Here is a 17401-nt window from a genome sequence, read left to right as displayed (position 1 = left end):
CTCTCTCTCTCTCTCTCTCTCTCTCTCTCTCTCTTAGCCCCTGAGTCTCTCTGAGAGCCAGGCTACAGAGCAACCAATCCTGTTTGGATAGAGTCACACTAACAGCCAATCAGAGAGAGGACAGTGGTTGCCCCCCCCCCCGCCCTCACAAACTACAATTCCCAGGATTCCCTGGTTTTTCAAGGGAATTGCCTCCACACTTCCAGATCCCAGCCCCAGAGAATGAGTCTACAGCATAATCAGTGTTGCCAATTTAAGTCCACTTCTGCAGGTGCATTTGGATTTAATAATGATAACAATAATGGTGATGATGATGATAGAGAGATAGATCTTGTAGCACCTTTGAGTCTCACTGAAAGAAAAGTTGGCAGCATGAGCTTTCCTAGACTTAAGCGTACTTCCTCAGATGCATGGGAATTGTAGTTCATTGTGGCACCAGAGCTCTCACAAAACTACAATTCCCAGGGTTCCCTAGCACTGAGCCAGGGCAGTTAAAGCAGTCTCAAACTGGATTATTTCTGCAGTATGGATTGGACCTTGAGCATTTTTAATAACCAAGGTCCAAAACACACTGCAGAAATAATCCAGTTTGTGACCACTTTGACTCTCCTGGCTCAGTGCTAGGGAATCCTGGGAATTGTAGTTTGTTGTGGCACCAGAGCTCTTTCTGAGAACGCTCAATGTCTCACAAAACTACACTTCCCAGGGTTCCCTGAGCCAGGGCAGTTATTTCTGAAGTGTGTCTTGGATCCAACTAAGGCTGCATCTTCACTCCAGAGACAATCCAGTTTCATACCGTTTTAACTGCCATGGCCCAGTGCTATGAAATCCTGGGAATTGTAGTTTGTTGTCACACCAAAGTTTGCTGAGAAGGCTAAATATCTCAGAAAACTAGAATTCCCAGGATTCCATAGCACTGAGCCAGGGCAGTTAAAGCAGTCTCAAACTGGATTATTTCTGAAGTGTGTCTTGGACCCAACTCAGGCTGCATCTTCACTCCAGAGACAATCCAGTTTTGTACTGTTTTAACTGCCATGGCCCAGTGCTATGAAATCCTGGGAACTAATTTGTTGTCACACCAGAGTTTTCTGGGAGAGAAAGTTAAATGTCTCACAAAACTAGAATTCCCAGGATTCCCTGGCACTGAGCCAAGGCAGTTAAAGGGGTGTCAAATTGGATTATTTCTGCAGTGCAGTTGCAGCCTAACACGTTTCTATTTGGCACAAAGCTTCCTGGGCTTTGATTCCAATAGGAGCCACTTGAACTGCCACAGCTCCATCCATACAGAATCCCTGGGATTTGTAGTTTGGATCAGTGCCCCTCCATGCATTCTTTGGGCAGAGAAGGCAAAAGACCTTATAAAACTACAGATTCTAGGATTCCAATAGGATGGAGCAGCAGCTCTTAAAATGGTGTCAAACTGCATTAATTCTAAAGTGTAGATGCACCAAGAGGAAGGGCGGGAGGAGTTGTCGAGGCGGGTGAAATAATGTTGTGTATGCTGTTATTTCAAACGTGGAACAGACTCCTTCCTCAGAGTGTAGTGGAGTCTCCCTCCTCTTCCCCTCCTTTTCTTCTTTCTCCTTCTCCTTTTTTCTCCTCCCCCTCTTTCTCCTCTGCCGCTGCTGCTACTGTTATTGTGTGCCTTCAGCTCCTTTCTGACTTATCGTGGAAGAGAGGGGTGGTCTTATACGGTGAGTATATCCCAAACACTCTATTTTAAGTTGTAAAGTTGGGAGTCGTCTTATATGCCGGAATATACGGTAATAAAAAAGGATGGCCAACTTCATGTAGGCCAGGGCCAATTCTCCCCCAGCCCATTATTTGCTCTTTTATTCATTGCTGCTTGCTTTTAAGTATACTTGGGAAGTTCCTATTTTTTTTCTTAACTGTAAAAAAAAGGTTCCTGTACTGTACTGCCTGCACAACTATCTCTGAGTGTTCATTGCTTAAGAAAATGCCATGAAATTCATGGAGTTGCCATAAGTAAACAGGTGATTTGCAGGCACATACACACAAATATATACTTTATTTTTTAAAGTGAAAATAGGTTAGTAATGGGGAATTAGATTTTTTAAGTGGTAATGTTACCACTAACAAGCCTTGCCTAGGTGTTAAAATATGCATTCCTAACTCTGCTTCTACTATGATATGAACCTCCCAGGATCAAGTTGTTCTATGCCCTGTTTCAAGAAAATAATTTCATCCTTAATTGATGAAACTACTGTATTTGCATAAAAGGGAGTGGCGTCTCCCCCCACTTTTTAATTTAACTTTTTCTCAGAGATACATGCAATGTAACAGATCAGTATAAGGGTAAAATCATAGAAATTAAATCCATAGGGACAATCAATCGATCCAACATATATGATAACCTGTAGCTTTCCATCATTGTTTTTTTTTATCATTGGGTAGTTGCTTAAGATGCTTATAGTTGCATGTCTCCAATTTATACAGTACTCTGGTGTGATGTTGGTCTTCTTTAATATGAAGGAGACAGGAAGTTCAAATAACTTGTGCTTCAATTGCCTGTGTTTGTAACATTGAAGTGGAACATTTACATCACCTAACATTATTGGTATGTGATACCATGATCTGCTACCATAACTTCATTGCATACAGATTTTGGATCTGGGGATAGCCTGCCCATTACAAAGAGCTATGACCAATCCTAGTCCTTCCAGGTTCACCACAACGTTCCTAAATATCTTAGCTCTTATGCCCTGTTCTATCCTGTCTTGCACTGCTGCTATTCCCAACAGTCTCATTCTTCCCACTCTGTCATCTGAAACTGGACCAAGCTTTGGCACCAGTCCTCATTTCAGGTCTTGATTAGAATTTAATATCCACTTGGGGCCTATTAGCACAACACCTGTCAGTGGTTTACAAAAGTATTATGCTGTTTAAAGCATGTACTTTAAACTGACTAGCTGACTTCTCATTTAATTTTCTCTCTAGAGATCAAGAAAGTCATAGTGGAATTCCATAGGCAATGTCTTTGTTCATATGAGATTGTAGCTGACATAGAAAGACAGCAACTAGAGGTAAAAGGATAAAGCTGATAGTGAATTGTAAATCTTTGTAAGAACTAATAACATTGAACACTTGCCTGTTATAAATGTTGAGAGTACTGTGTTAGCATAGTTTTCATAGAATCATAGAATCATAGAGTTGGAAGAGACCGCACGGGCCATCCAGTCCAACCCCCTGCCATGCAGGAAATCCAAATCAAAGCATTCCTGACAGATGGCCATCCAGCCTCTGCTTAAAGACCTCCAAGGGAGTGTGTTCCACATATGCTGCAAGATAACAAAATGATGCAAAATGATTTCTATGCAGTTCAAAACTTAACACTAAGTCAATGCAATCCCATAGATCTGTATAACATTCTGCATGAAATACAACTTCCTGTCAAAATGTATTTGAGGAATCTTTTGGCTATCTGAAATGGCTCTTGGTTGTATAAAGTATGCAAGTGTGGGGTTTATACATGCAAAATTTACAATTCATTGAAAGTCACATAGATTATAATCCCATACACATATTGGTTACTTTTTCTATAGAGAGAGTTCATTATTATTAATTTCTGAGTAAATATGTAGAAGATTGTACTGTTAATTAGACTAACAGTTCAATCCTGTGCACATTTACACAGAGATGTAAGGCATGCTGGGTTTCAAGGGACTTACCATATATTCTGGCGTATAAGACGACTGAGAGTATAAGACGACCCCCAACTTTTCCAGTTAAAATATAGTGTTTGGGATATACTCACCGTATAAGACTACCCCTCTTCCAATGCACACCAAATAAAAAATTTAAAAACATCAGATTTGATTTCAATATGGTAATTTTAATTCAAATGACATGCAGGTACTTAGGAGGAAATCTTGTTGTATACAAAGCCTGCTTGGATTGGTCAGCTCTCCCTGCCTGCCCAGCCTTCCCTGTCTCCAGGACTATCAAAGCAGTAGCTGCTTTCATACGATCGTCGCATATGGTGGGGATGCGGCCGCGGCCGTTTTTGAGCTCCCCCCATCATATGCGGCTCAGAAGTTTCAGCACCTGCCCTATAAGATGGCACCCGGCGTATAAGACGACCCCCGACTTTTGAGAAGATTTTCCTGGGTTAAAAAGTAGTCTTATATGCCAGAAAATACAGTACTTCTGAGGATATGTGCATTGGATCATAGCCAATATATAACTGTCTTAAATATTATTTAGATGTTGTGGATTCAAGACTATTTTGTGGAAAAGAATCTAAGAAACCCTAGCCTATTGTTTACTATGTAAAGCAGTTTTGAAAATCATGATTTGGGATGGGAAATTAGCAAGACACGTGTAGCTTCCCAACTATTACATGATTTGCATAATTAGCAGACTATTTGCAAAATGTGCAAATGAAAATGCCTGGAATTTGGGAACTGGAATGTAGCAACTCTCTTTAGCAGAGAACCAAGAATAAACAGTACGTAAGAGTAATGCATCTGAGGGCCAGTGTCGTCTAAGAAAATGGCTTTCTTGAAAAACCTGAACAGGTCTCACTGTTGGGAGAACATGGATATAGATAAATATATCATCTTTGAATATTTGTCCTCCCCCAATATCTCTCTGTTACTTACATTTCTCACCCCGCGATAGATCCTAATGTTAAGAATGACAAATTTGTTGACTTGAAAGTAGCTGGGGAACTACAGTGGGCCCTTGCTTCACACAGAGATCCGTTCTGGACCCCTCCCCCCTGCGTAAAGCAAAAAATGTGTAGGCTTCGTGAGCCCCATTGGATATAATAGGCCTCATGCTTGTTGCGCGGCAACGCACGTGTCCATTTCCCAAGTGGCTTCAGCGTATGCTGAAAGCTGCCTATAAGGACCACGTTTACGGCGTGGACTCACTGTATAAACAAGCAGACAGGGACATCTAGGTTTGACCATATAACACCAGTATTGAAATCTCTTCACTGGCTGCCAATTAGCTTCCAGGCGCAATACAAGGTATTGGTTATTACCTTTAAAGCCCTACATGGCTCGGGCCCAAGTTACTTGTGAGAATGTCTCTCCCTACATAATCTGCCCTGCACTCTCAGAACATCTGGGAAGTTTTTATTAGAACCTCATAATACCAGGTTAATGACAACCTCCCATAGGGCATTTACTGCCATGGTCCCAAAATTATGGAATAGCCTACCAGAAGAGATCCATCTCATCACTACCTTAGAGACTTTTAAGAAGGCAGTCAAAATGGATCTCTTCCAGCGGGCTTATCCACTGGATTCCATATAAAAGGTTATGATGATTGCTCCACTTTGACTATGATTGTTGGCTAATTGTTGAATTGCTATTTTAGAGAACTAATAGGAATGTTAGTTAATTCAGTATTAGTGTTTTATTGATTGTATTTTGTATTATGTATCATTTTAATTATGTAATCCCGCCTCAATCCGAGGGAGAGGCGGGAAATATAAATAAACATTATTATTATTATTATTATTATTATTATCATCATTATTATATGTGGATTGAAAAACAATCAGTATAGAAGAGAGAAAATGTTACAAATGTATTAAAGAAATTATTATTTGATGTTTCAAATCTTTTATCCTTTTTGAAGATTTTTTTCCTGGAAAAAATACATAATGCCTATGCATGAACTTTTATATTTAATTATGAACCTATTTTAAAGATAACTTGTTCTTAGAGCATATGTAGAAAGTTTGCATTGCCCCCTCTCCCACAAAACAAAATAAAATTTTGATTTTCGCTTATCTTGAATGGTGAAATATCAACAGAAAGCTCCATCTGATAGTTTCCAGGCAGTAAAGTTTAAGGTAATTAAGTAATCCAGTAACCATGTTAAATTAGAACAGTCAAAATAATTTGACTTTTAATTAAATATACATATTTGGAAAGTTTGAGTTATTATACTATGTTCTATTGTATTTATTATATTTATCTGCTTCCACAAAATGCAGACACATATATATAAATATATAAATATAACATTCAAGATTGCCACTTTATATATCCCAGTATTCAGTGGAATTAACATTTGCTATTGCCACTTTATATATCCCAGTATACAATGGAATTAACATTTGCTACTTATGTTTACATTTATTTCTATAGGAATATAGTCCCAACATTTTATATGAGGCCATCGAAAGCTGTTTCTGTGTGCCTGCTTTCAGCTCCTATTACTGCAGTGGAAACTGAGTGTGATGCAGGGAAGTTAATATATGCTTTCTTTTAACTACTTTTTATTTGTTTGATACATATAGAAGCCTCTCATGTAAGTATTGGTATGTGCATGTAATACATAAATTATGTAGAATAGCTCTACCAATTAGAAACTTTTCTCTACAGTGTGAGACTCACTGTAGTCTATTTATTGCTTTACTACTCTATGAAGTTTGTTTTTCTAAGCAGATGAAATTAAACCTGATAAATACAGTTCATTGCCTTTAAAAGTTGAAGTAATATGTTGGCAAATGCAAACATTTAGTCAAACGGTGTTTTGAGTCAAAGATAAAAATTAATGTCTTCACAGAACTAAAATCCATTATTAGACATCAGCCTCATCGTCTTCTATACACAAAGATTACATTTGAACATCTTTTTTTTGGGGGGGGGAGGCTTTGTTGCTCACAGCAGGGATGAAGCATTCTATATCATATTAACTTAAAGTAAATCACAATTTAAAAAGAAAAAATAACGAAGATAGGATAACTCAGTAATGCAGTCTGCACAAGAACTGTAAGTGTTCTGAATTCTGTTGGATCAGCATATCCCCCTTGTTAGCTGTCAGTGATCCAGAGAATCACACTCTGAATTGCTGCAGATTTTATCTATATTGTATCTCTTAAATTCACAAGCTATCTTGAGTCCTGGTTCTTGGAGTAAAGATGGGATATAAATATAATGAATGACAACAATTCTGCCCACCTTCAGTTGAATCCAAAATGTGGTTCCTCTAAACAGAATGGTAACAAACTCAATATAGGCTGGCTCCAGTTCAGGTTACGTGAAGGGCCATGTCTCCATATATAGGCCTGCCTATGTCTTAAGATCTTCTGCAGAGGTTCTTCTCTCTTTACCTCCATTTTGTTTCTTTCAGTTGACAGTGAATTTACCTTGCTATCAAAGAATTGTAGTCACGGTTCTCTGACAACATGATAACATGGTTCATAGTCCATATTCATTGCTAGTACAGCAATTCTTATATTTTAGTTACTAGTAGAATGTTATTCAAACATTACTTAAAAGATATGCTGAACAGTTGACAGCCCTCTTCTTCAACTGGACAGGAATCCTAACAGAACAGAGTAGTTAGTTAACCATTGCATTTATAAACTAAGGGCTAAAACAGAAGGCTGTATAGGGGTCACTTGACACTGCTACTTTGAGTGTCGAATTTGGGCTGCAGCAACCGCATGCCGCAGCCTTGATCCTGCTTTTTTCCTGTGCAAAAAGAAGTGGCAAAATGCTGTTTCTTTTGTGTGCCAAAAAAAGGGCGCCCTTTCTGCTGCCGCTACCGCTTTTCTGCATTCCTGCATGTGGTATCTAAAACACTGCACTGCCAGAGCGCCAAAAAGTTGCCACCATGTAAATGGCCGGGCAGCTTCCTGCCAGCTTGGGGTCATGCGTATGCCATGCCACCAAGCTGCCAGGAAGCTGGCATATTTTGCCAGTCTGTTCCAGCCCTAAGTAAAATGTGCACTATTAAAGTGTAGGAATGATAAGGGTGGCTCAAGAGCTCGGTGTCACTGGCATAGTCTACATTCAATTTAGGTTGGTGGTAAAGTTTCAGCAGAACTATAATGTATCTGGATTTCTGACTACATCAGGCATTGTCTAATTCAGAAACAGTGAGAAATGGAGTAATGGTGATATGGGCAGTGGTATCTGCACTCCTGGTATCACTTGGTGTGGGGTGGGGCTGCTGGGCGCAGCAACAGCAAAAAGAGTATGCTCAGTCCTCTCCTTCACCGTGGCAGCAATGGTCCCCTTGCAAGGAGGCCTCCACTGCTGTGGCAAAGCTGAAACATTCAGCTCTTCCCTTTTTCCATGACAGTGGAGCTATCCTCATGAGGAGGCCTCTGCAACCAAGGCAAAGCCAGAAGGGGCACAATGAGAGAAGGCCCCAACTGGGTGTCCCACCTCTTTTGGGGTGTCACCCCATATGGTTCTCATCTCTGCAGCCTCCTAGTGATGCCATTGGATCTGGGTTGTCTTGCTGATTAATAGAACATTCCTTAATTAATATAAGAATCCAAGCAGCGCTCAGCTCTTCAGCTTTACTGCAGTAAAAGTACTTTCCTGTTTTACATGTAATCTTTTGAAAGTCCATCTTCAGGCATTTATGTGTTCCATCTCAGGTGTCTACAGTACTTTTCCAGTTGCTCTTAGGAACATAATCATTTAGTACAAGATGAGTTTGATACAGTCTTATCTGTGCCCCCTCCCTATACCCCACTGCTCATTGACTAAAATATCTTTGCCATTTAAAAGCAGTCGTAGTATCAGCTTCTTTATTAAAGAATGTGCTGTAGAAATTATGCTAATTAAGCTGGAGTGTAATTATAGACTAGAAAGATTATTTCACTGTCAGAATTGAATTGTTGTAGATAAATTTGCATTAACTTAATAGTGTGCAGATAATTAGTTTTTCTATTTACTGAAGGAAGGTACGGAGGGGGCAAGATGTAATCAGTTACACAAAGCTTGTTCAGTCAACTGAAAGTATATTCTATCAGGATACTAGTAATGAGTATTTTCCTGACATCTGTCTCCATTTTTTTCTATCTTGCAATTAAAATGGTCAGTAGCGACTAATTAACCCATTTAACTTTATTTCCATTTATGACACATAATGTACAAGAGAGTAAAATGTGCTCCAGAAGCAGGGCATCTTGGCAATTATACCCCTAATTTGGAATAAACAAAGGTATTCTTTCAGATAAATAGATTATAGTTACAATATTGCCAGGCATACCTGCATGCATGTGTATATTTCTACTCCCTACTGACAAGGAATCAGCTTAATATCAAACATTCAAGGGTTCATTGTGTGGAAAACATAATTTAATGCAGAAGACCTTTTCTTGTCTTGCATCTCATACTTCATTAATTCCATTGTTGTGCAATTTTATTTTAACCTAATGTTTTTTCAAGACCAAGAAGAGACAATATGCATGGATATTTATCTCTACATTGTTTGCTGATATTTTCCATCATTGTCATTTGATACTGTTTCTCACATGAGTGCTACTATAGTTCAAGATAGAGAAATGACTCAATTTCTACTGATCATCCTCTCTCTATGCACATGTTCAAATTCAACTGAAAGCTTGCAGTGATTTCAGCATTACAAAATCCATGAGTGTTATTTGTTTTTGTTGTTTTCCGGAACTGACCATTTTCCTTTCCAAACAAGCTCATGCTATATCTTTGATTGAAATTAATATTTGCAGATGATGCAACTTGGTAAAATTATTTGTGTATGTAAAATCACATATAAAAAGCCATTTGTGAAAACAGTGCTGGTATTTTTAGTTTGCTTTTGGTCGGAACAATCTCCATCATAGTGGAAGAATCAAGGTATGGAAGTTACTCAGATTTCAACAATAGGAAATATCAAATGATACAAGCATCCTTACAAAAGCCTCTATGCTGTGTACCTCTGTGGAGTAGAATATTCATTTTGATTAATCACAGTTATATGATTGGCTTTTAGCTTGACTTTGGAGAAGGAAAACCTTGCCAGTATAGAACAAGGACTTGCAGTAAGCTTAAATTTAGTGTTATCCCTATCTGAAGTTAACCCTTCAAATCAGTTGCATTTAAATTAGTTGTAACTAGCAACTCTATTTATTCCAGTGGTCTTATTGTAAGTAGGACTGATTTTGTCCAATGACAATAATCCCTTCTCCCCATTGAGACTCAAAGTGGCATGCAGACATTAAAACATACAAAATTGCATATAATTAAACTATCAGTACAATTAAAAGCAATTTAAAAGCATACCCATTCAAAACCAACAAATGCAGATTCTGCAGTACATTAATAAAAATCTTGTTCCCAGAATTTCCAAAGGCCTCTTAAAAAAAAGTTTGCTTGCTGTCAGAACAACACAGTGGAGGGGGCCATCTAACCTCTTCGAGGTTTTGTTCCAGAGATTGGAACTGGCCACCCAGATGGTCTTCTGTTGTGTTCCTACGCAGATGACTCTGTGAAGGTAGTGGGACAGAGGTCTCTTCCACAGATCCCAAAACCTGGTAGGCTCAGGAGGTTCATACAATCCTTCAGATAGCTTGACCCAGTAAGGGTAGGTCTTTATAAAACACAACAAGCACTTCAGTTGTGCCCAGAAGTAAACAGCAGAGCTGGACAGATTGGCAGAAAGGGGTGGTGAGACAGCACCCCTTTCTGCCCCAAACACCACAGCCTCCGGGAAGCCTAACAAGAACCCGCTCCCCAGCGGGGCCTTTTTAGGCCACGTGTGGGGTGCCATTAGTGCGCTTGCATGCAATGATGATATCCATGCAGTGCAACGCTGTTTGGGCGCCATGCCACACAGATATCATCATGGTGCACCCTGTATGGATGGGCACATGCCATGATGGTGGCCAGAATGTGCGGTAGGGTTGCTGAGCATGTAAATGCTCAGTCCCTGCACAATCCTAGTTCGAGCCCAGGCCGGTGCAAAACGCTCATCTGTACAGGCTCAACATCAGTGGAACTGTTGTAACAAAACAGTTGGATATTACTTATAACTGCTTTTAGTCAGTGGTCTGGCTGCAACATTTTGGACCAACTGAGGTTTTTGAGTACTCTTCTGAGGCAGACCAACATTCCAAAATACTTCCCAATGTGCTGTGTGCGTGTGTGTGTGCACTCTGGAATTTATCAGATAAGGGAAATTGGAAGTATAATCCAATGGCAATCTGAATGCAGTCATGGGGGTTAACGTTATTGCGTGATAACCCACTATATGCAAATTCAGGCAATGGGAAGTCGTTCCGAGCACAATCATGGGGTTTCACGTTATTGCGGGATAGACTACCACATGCAAATTCGGGCAATGGCATGCTATTTTCGGGAAATGGGAAGCCAGTTTGAATGCAATTCGCATTCACATAAATCCACTGAACTAGCAAATTCACGTGAATGCGTTCTGGCCCCACTTTCTTTTCATTCAAAATTAAGAGAAATTCCTCACGTGTCATAAAGTCCTCTGTTTTGGCTTTTAAACAAAATACTGAAGCAAAATCAATTCAGATTGAAATCATTCAGCTTCATTAGACTCATTCTGTAGATCATTACAATCCAGAAAAGTTAGGTAAATGTAACACTTGATTCATAAATTATTATAGTTTTGTATCCATTTCTCCACTGTGAGTAAATCCTATGCTGTTCTAAGAAGGATGGAATCAAGGAGGCTGTTTTTGGCCCATCGACTCTGTGTCTTATAATATATACCCCATTGTCAAATTTACATATCAGTAAATTTCTGGGGTAAAGAAACAACAGGGAGCAGTTATTGCCACATCTCAATGCTACAGATATACCATAAATCTACTGCTTAGAGTCCCATTTTAGAAGGGCAAGATAAAAATCAAATAAACAAATCATATGAACATATCTTGTCCAGAGGTTATGGTTAGCCCTATGAGTGTAATGTAAAATACAAAATATTATTTGGACACAGCTAATATTAGCTGGATTGTGCGACATATCTGCATTGTCTAACAACTGGCAATATTGGGATTTTACTAACTCTGACTGCTGTCTCCTACTGTTTTACAGTGCACCCGTGTCATATGTGGGTGCAGTTTACGTGGCTTTCAGCATAGGCTGAAAGCCACATGGAGAGAAGGGGTGGTGCATCCCATGGGGCCGAATGGGGTGTGCACCCATGGGGTGCATGCACCACCACATGCACGAGCCCCATTCATTTAAATGGGGCTCAAGCATAGGCGGTATTTGCTTTAGGTTGGGGAGTCCAGAATGGATCCCCCACATAAAGAAAGGGCAAACTGTATATCATTGGGATGGGTATTCATAGAACTACATACCTTGGGCATCAGTAAGTAACCGTGAAACTTCAGATATTGTTGGTTTACAGTGCCTATCAATGCTAGACCACATAGCCAGTGATAAATGTTGGATTAGATCAGGGTTCAAACAGAATTTGAATTGCCAAATGGGGCATCACATCCTTCAGGGAGCCTTTCCACAGCACTGCTTTTTTGTTTGGAGGGAATCGGGTAGCAACAGCAGCAACAACAACATTCTGCTGCTCACAACTTGGATCTGTAACTTATTGTGTTGTTCTAATTGGTCCATCATTGGGCTAACTGAAACACTATAAAAACACATTTTTGAAGGAAAAAATTATAATTCTGAGATGATTTTTTTTAAAAAATGCTATATAAAACAACTTTTAACATTAATTTTGAGAATGTAACCGGGGGAGGGGGTGTTTGTTTATTTGTTGTACAGTGACTTCTACAGCTATGGTTTCATATATACATGGGCTGAGAATACAGATAGAGCTAAGCAAGGTCTTTCCTTGACCTAGAACTTGGAGCTGAGGCCACAGATCATCAGATTCTTATTCAGATATGCTCTGCTGCTTCCGGTATGCATAATAACCAGAGGTGCTAGCTGTCTTCAGAATACGCTTTCCTTCCCTAGATTCCCCAGAGGATGCTGAAGCTGAGAATCTGCACAAAATTGCTTCAAATCCATGGTTTGCCTAGCCTCAATAATTTGACTTAATTAGTGCCTGACTCTTGCTGTTGTCTAACTGGTTCTGTTTTTAGGTAATTTCCTCAAACTGACAAGGCAATGTTGACAGTATGCATTCTTTCCAGTTTATTCTTTTATTACTGGGTTGCAAAGCTTTTCTAATTTAATTCCTTACTACATGAACAGAGGTTTCTGGACCTTGAAGGAAAACAGTGTGTTTCCATTTGATTCCTAAATATGAAGGGAACTGCTCTGAATTCGTAAAATGTTGATTCCAGATAACATGCTTTTTAGAACTGCAGAAATATTATGAAGTTCTCTAATTAATAAATAACTGTATAATATTATTTTAATAATTATACTAATTGCAACCTCTACAACGTAGAGATCAAATATATAAAATCTTAGCTATAACCAAGTTGTATATAATAAGGGAGATGAGTCTTATGAATAAGATTTCCATAATTATTTAACAGTAGGAGTTGAATGTATGTCAACTCTTTAACTGGGTCTGAGTGTGCTTGTGCCCTATGCTTCTTGATGTAGACGATCTGATTTTTTTTTCCTCCAGAAGTGATCATGTGTTTTTTAATCTGATCTTGAAAATCACTTCCAGACAGTTCTCTGTCTGTGTGTCTCTCTCTGTATGTGTATATGAGTGTATGTATATGCACAGCATCTTCACTATTGATCCAATGAACAAAATAAACTTACCTACTGCCCCTCTTAGACTGTATCTGCACTGCAGAAATAATCCAGATTTACACCACTTTAACTGCAATGTTTTAGTTCTATGGAATTCTAGTAATTGTAGTTTTGTGATATATTTAACCTTCTCTGTCATAGAGCTGACAATGAGGAAATATAAATAGTAAAAGTATTTTCATACCCTGGGATCAAATATTGATCAGAGTGGGGACTGCAGTCAATAAATCATAAGAAGACTAAGAATGGGCAGGGCAGCTATGAGAAAATTAGAAAATGTCTTAAAATATAAAGACATACAACTGAACACAAAAGACTCATATATGCCATTGTATTCCCTATTACCATGTAGGGATATGAGAGCTGGACAGTTAAGAAAGCAGATAGGAAGAGAATTAAAATGGGCCTTCCTTATACACGGATTTGCCATGCGCAGATTTGACCATCCACAGATGGCAAACCCATATTGTCCCCAATGACGGGACGCATGTACAAAAGTCCCTCTTCTCCCCTCCTCTCCTCCCCTCCTCTTTCCCTCCCTTCTTCCTTCCTTAATTCCCTCCCTCCCTCCCTACTTCCTCCTTGCCACCTCCGTGGAACCTCCTCCTTGCCGCCGCCATCTTGGCCTCCTCACTGCCGCTGCTGGAAGAAGGGCCAGGTGGTGCTGTTGGAGGCCAAGGGGCCTCCAGGCCACCACCCGGCCCTTCCGCGGCAGTGGCAGTGGCGGCAAGGAGGTGAAGCAGCAGCGCTGGAGGCCTCCTCGCTTCCTCAGCCCCCTCGCAATTCAAACGCAGCCATAATTTGATGTCTTTCGACATTGAGGAGACATCAAAAAACAGAGTGCAAGTTAACATTGCTGTACATCTAGTATTTATATAGGTTTGTGTTAGGAATGTGCTGACTGTGTGTCTGTCTGTATCCAACTGGTGTATCTGTGTATTCTTACATGAACCCATGACAGAATTCTATTGTATATAAACCTTGCTCGGAAATCCTGTTCTGTAAATGTGGGCACCAGTAAGTGGGAGAGCAGTCCTGTGTATGTTGTTCAGGACCATACTGATGTGATCACTTTAACCTAAGTTAAACCAAGATTATAGAAACTATAGCAAATATATTCTTGCACACTGCATGTTGTTGTTGTTGTTGTTGTGCACCTTCAAGTCCTAGATAACATTAATAAATTCTTTGTTCTGTATCCAGTTTTGTTATTGTGCTAGCACATGCCCCATTATGTTAGTACAGTAGTTGTGTATTTTCAGAGTTAGCATGTGGTGTGTTTGTTGCTTTGTCCAATATAGCTTTCTACTTCACAAGTACTTGTGTAAAGTGGTACTGCAACTGGTTATTTAAGAAGATATACAACTGGTTGCACAGCCAGTTCCACAGTAGATTATGCAACTGCTTTTGCACAAGCCCTTGCACAAAGGTATAATCTGCTGCAATGGTGCCAGCCAAGATTTTCAATCTGAATTAAATTTGAATTCAGACCCTAATTTCTAGCACAAATGCATTCTTGTTGCAAGCTCTCCTAACAACTTTGTTAGACGTTGCCCTATAAATAATAAAATACTAAATATTCACACAGTGTAGCAAAATTGTTGCCAAGGCATCTGTTTCCTGTAGTTTTTCTTAGATGCCAAAATTAATTTGGACAGTTTAGTTTATTCTTATATTTTTGAAAAGTTTTTACTCCACTTTTCAGCTAAAAAAGCTTCCAGGGGGGAAAAAAGCTTATAAAGATGAGTAATGTGACAGTCTCTGCTCTTAGGCTTACAGTATAAAAGACAGAACGTAATAATAAAAAGGGACAGGAAGGAAAAGAGTAAAAAACAAAACAAAAATGCAAGACAACACATGTACTAGTTGTTAGTTAAAAGTCCATCATCTTATGTTGATCACTGTGCTTTATTTCCTTTATTTTTCATATTAATATTACTTGTTTATATTAATATAAACAAATACTACTTTTATGAGTTTGTGAGACAGAGACAGTTTCATGATGCATACTTTTGAACATGTACTTTTCTGAATCAAGATAGAGACAGTTCGATTTTACTGAAATGTCTACCATAATTTTACTTACAGAGATATAGATAGATATCAGGGTTTTGATGAGGGGCAGTTTGTGTCTTGGGTGGGGACTCCAATCTAGTTCAACACTCTTCATTCAGCAGTATATATCCACATAATCAGAGCATGATCCAGATAATCTTCTGTGGCTTGACTGCAGCATCTGGTATACAGAGTTCTATGTGTAAGCATGGAGTCCATGTCCTTATACTCTGAGAGTTTGTCTAAACAGTTGAATAGCCTTCTGAGCTACCAAACATTACTACATTCTGAGGCATTTAATTACATTAGGATGGATCTGAACAGTGTGGCATTGGCCATGTCTAATTTGCTAATGATCTCCATGAGAACTTAGCCTGAATCCAAGGCATTACAGTAATCAAATATTTGAGTTAAGATATATATTAATTCATTTATCTTGAGAGTTGATGGCCAAACAATTTTACAAGATGACCATGAAGTACTGAAGTAACAGGTGGGAGAGAACAATGAATTCACATCAACTTCCTCCATTACATTTATAGCATTGGTACAGTGCTATGTGAATATGCAGTTGCCCAGACTTATTAAAACAAAGACTATTTTTTAGTGTGTTGAGATGATAGCTGAAGAAAGGATTGAGGAAGGATATGGTGGGAGACGGATTCATAGCATATATTGTATGGGGACATGTTAAGCTGCATCTGCACTGCGGAATTAATGTAGTTTGAAACCACTTTAACTGCCATGGTGAAATGCTATGGAACTCTGAGATTTGGAATTTTTGTGAGATATGTAGCCTTTTTTGTTAGAGAGCTCTGGTGCCAAACCAAACTAAAAATCCCAGGATTCCATAAGATGGCACCATGACAGATAAAGTGGTGTCAAACTCCATTAATTCCACAGTGTAACAGTAGCAGTCTTACAGGCTCTGGCTGTATGTAACTGAGACCAGAACTGTGTGGAATGGAAACATAAAAATTAATATTATGGCACTGCATTTTTTAAAAGACCTTAAACTTCTGTGAATGTAGCTTCTTTGCCAACTTTCAATCTTATGCCCTCACCCCAAAATGTTTAATCTTTGTCCACCTCCTTCTCTTCATTTTGCATTAAGTTCCCACTTCTTCTATAAAGCCATAATGCAGTAAGTGAGAAGGTGAAAGTAATCATTGTTCTATACCAAATTCAAACTAATGGGACAGCAATTACTGAAAGGCCACGTTTCACAGCAATTTAATTTCCCTTTGGGAAGACAAATGATCAGAAGGAGAGCACTATAGCATAGCACATGAACAGGATTGTATTGCCCACAACTATTACACCTGCTTCTCAGAGGGAATAGAGTGTAATAAAATAACAGAAAGTGAGGATCACATAAATAAAAAGAAATCAATCAGTGTGTCTGGCAGGTGATAAAGTCTTCATACTTGAATTTTCCAGCATGTTCTTGGTACATGCATAAAATATATGTAGTTGTTGTTAGTGTCTTTAAACCACGGGGGATGCCCCTGGGATGCTTATGACTTGAAGGACTTTGGTGTGACCCCTGACCCTCCCAGCCCCACTGACATCCCAAGAGAAAGAAAATTCAAATCTTACTTCTACCCTTTTGAATGAACGGGAGTACTTTTGCCACCTTAATCCTCTTGTAAGAAGGAAATGAAAGCAATTGGCTTTTTCTACCATGGAAAAAATGAGGGGGTTGTCGTACATGGGGTGATCTCAGCAAGAACAATCACCAATGGTATTTTTAGTAAAATCTTTTCTGTGGCACCTACCCTCTCATCCATTTAGGTTTGGCATGATTTTTTCAGTCTATGTATTAGGGTAGAAAGTTTTATGGGCATTAGCAGAATTGGCTGAATGACTTTTAAAAATGCATGCTGCACCAT

The 17401-nt window shown here is 39.1% G+C and overlaps 1 protein-coding gene across 4 annotated transcripts in view; it reads left to right on the top strand.

Annotated features, from left to right (window-relative positions):
• The window catches only part of CTNND2 (catenin delta 2), a 557661-nt gene that overhangs the window by 353205 nt on the left and 187055 nt on the right, over positions 1–17401 (top strand). The gene's annotated exons all lie outside the window — the stretch shown is intronic.

Source organism: Sceloporus undulatus, chromosome 4 (assembly GCF_019175285.1).
Source record: "Sceloporus undulatus isolate JIND9_A2432 ecotype Alabama chromosome 4, SceUnd_v1.1, whole genome shotgun sequence".
Taxonomy (NCBI): Eukaryota; Metazoa; Chordata; class Lepidosauria; order Squamata; family Phrynosomatidae; genus Sceloporus; species Sceloporus undulatus.
This window is presented reverse-complemented; position numbering and strand designations above follow the sequence as displayed.